Source organism: Macrosteles quadrilineatus, unplaced genomic scaffold (assembly GCF_028750875.1).
Source record: "Macrosteles quadrilineatus isolate MER2022 unplaced genomic scaffold, UCM_ALF_1.0 Scaffold_6__1_contigs__length_79288215, whole genome shotgun sequence".
In the NCBI taxonomy this organism is placed as follows: domain Eukaryota; kingdom Metazoa; phylum Arthropoda; class Insecta; order Hemiptera; family Cicadellidae; genus Macrosteles; species Macrosteles quadrilineatus.
This window is the reverse complement of record NW_026542599.1, coordinates 28,862,120-28,865,018: the sequence shown is the minus strand read 5'-3', so window position 1 is coordinate 28,865,018 and position 2,899 is coordinate 28,862,120.

The following is a 2,899-nucleotide window of genomic DNA, read 5'->3' as shown; positions in this document are numbered from 1 at the left end:
CCCACTTGTTTGGATCCTACAATTAAAAATGTTTTCAAAATCACTACCCCCATAAACTTTAACCCCTATAAAATGGTACTTCCACCCCCACAATCACTAGGGACTATTCAGATTACAAAACCTAATGGTAAGTTCTACGTTTCCTGCAAGTTTCATGATCGGACTAATTTTTTCGTTTTCTTGGGAGAGTTTTACCTGTACTATTTGGTTAAACAGGGTTTTAAATGACTGAAATAACAAGAAACAAATTGTAAACAAAACACGACACTACAGTCACTGTAGTATGGTGCACTGTGCACCATCGATATATATTATTACAGTGCACCCGAGAGATAACTAGCAATAAAATTGGCTTAAGCTGTTCCTTTGAGGATCGGAAATCTAAGGGAGTTAGTAGTTCAGCACAAATCATTAAATAAACCCTAAAATAACATAAACAAATTTTATTGACACTAGCAATCAGTGTCACCAACATGAACTAGGCACTAAAAAGAAATTTACAACGAGAATTAATGGGCTTTGGGATGAGTTTTCTACTTTGTGTTGGTTAGACTGGTATTATAATCAAAGTATCTTTTAGCGAATTTTCCTTTTAGGGAGTAAGCTATTATACCGTAGTACTCATGGTAAGACCTGGACCCGGGACCGATTTACTTTATCGTTTTGAGGTCGCTAGGGGCCAAAAACACCAACCATTCAAATTCATATATTTGTGTATGTCCGTTAGCACGATAATTTGAGTAAAAATTATCCAATTTTGGTGAAATTTGGTACAAACGTGTAAACCTAGATTTTATTCAAATGAGTTCGCGAACCAGCATGATCGGACCATGGGAACAGGGGTTTATGCATTAAAAATTGGTTTTCCTCATTTTTGACCCTAAAAACATAAAATTTAGCAATTTATTTTCAAACCATATTTGTATATCTTAAAAAACACAAACAATTTCGTATATTGAAACGTATTATGCGCCTAATGGCTACGGAGAAAATTACAAAAAAAAAAAATTTAAATGCTCACGTTATTAGAATAAGTTAACTGTTGTTTGCTTGTTTATGAGCATTGATCACATTTGAAAAATGCATTTATTTGCATACTAAACCATTAACATTTTACAAAAAAAAAAATTTAACCTTCCTGTTGCAGCAAACCGATTGGCACCGACTTCTACTCGTACGGTCGCTGCAGGCCTGGCGGCTGTAGTACGAGTGCCGCTCAAAAAGTTTACTTTAAAAAAAAAGTTTTTAAAATCTTAGTTATTTTTTAATAAATTTTACACTTTGAATGGAGTATGTCCTCGTGGCCACGAAATGAGTGTTCCTAGTACATCATGTCAGTGTTGTCAAGAGTAACAAAACAATATATCTTCCAAACATGGATAAGTTCAACCTCAACTTAGAAAATTGTACTGCGTTCAGTGTTTATCTTTCAGTACAGTATTCACAATCGCAGATCAGCATACTTATTTTTTTAACACATTCACTGCTAATGATATGTAATACTTTTATAAATGGCTAAAAAACATAAACATTAACATGATCATGTTAATTGAGTGACAATATATCTTTAATTAAATACATTTTATACTATAAATTGTGGATTAAAATATATTATGTAATTATATACATCATGTATTATATATCTGCTAATATACTTATGACGCACAAGTGCGTCATTAGCAGTGAACGTGTTAAATTAAATATTTAAAACCCTATCTTATTAACAGCTGGCTGTTTAGCACACGTTCTCATTCTCAATATCACATTTAATTTTAAATTGAATTGAATAGATTGACATTCAACGTTGAATGAGTTGTGTTGAAGTTGTATATCCTTTTTAGAAGTGTCATTAAGGAGAGAAGACCTGAAAAGAGATTATTGAGTACCCTACACTGGTATTGAATGGAAATAATTTTAATGAAACATGTTCCCACTTGATCATCTGGACATAATATTGAGGGGATTTTCAAGTTTTCCCCTCTGATGTCATACTTATAATTTCCAAAGAAAACGAGTATACTCTAGTACTTTAACACCCTCAGAGATTTTCTCTCACTTACTGCCCTTATGGTTTGAAACCGAAGACAGCATGACCTTAGGCTTTAATACTCAAATAGGAAGTTGTATATTTGTCATTCAGTGTAAATGGATGTTCTCTCTTCGAGAACATTTACTGCAAAGATCTTCGAACAACCTCAAACTGAACTGTTAATTCCATGTATTATGAACATACTAATAAGAAAAAATAGCACTGCTGAACACAAGATCCAGAATTGTAGAAAGTTTCTTTTCTTTGGATCATTTATCAGAAAGAGGCAGGCCAATGAAGACGTTTTAGACAAGTCATGTTCAACTTAAAAAAAAGCTCTATGACCATGCATAAGTCAGTAATTTGCCTAATATAAATCCTTTCACAAGTATTGCTTGTTTGTTCTTGAAGAGGGAAATGTATTTTGATGAACTAATGGAATCAGCCACAGTTGGTAATTAAATAACAAAATAGATTAAGACAATTGGTTTGATGAGATAGTTCAATAAAGCCTTCTTTGTCTGCTGTAAAGTCAGAGTATTACAATGGTATTACAAATTTGAGCAAAAATGAAAGAAAATACATTTGAAACAGCAAGTCTTCAAATAAACTTGTTAAATTGTTGTATTAATGGTTTTTTTGTCCAAAGTTGTCTCATTGAGAATCGAGTGTGTGGGAAATATTTAATTTAAAATCATCCACAATTTAATATTTTTAGTGCCTAAAAACCCACTAAAAAAAATTCTTGAAATTCCCTTTTTATAAACTTCATTCAGAAGCCACTTAAAAGTCTGATTCAAACTAAAAAGTCCTCTTTATGTTATAGAAAAATATACAATATAGAGGCCGAGGAGTCAAATAACAAGTGAC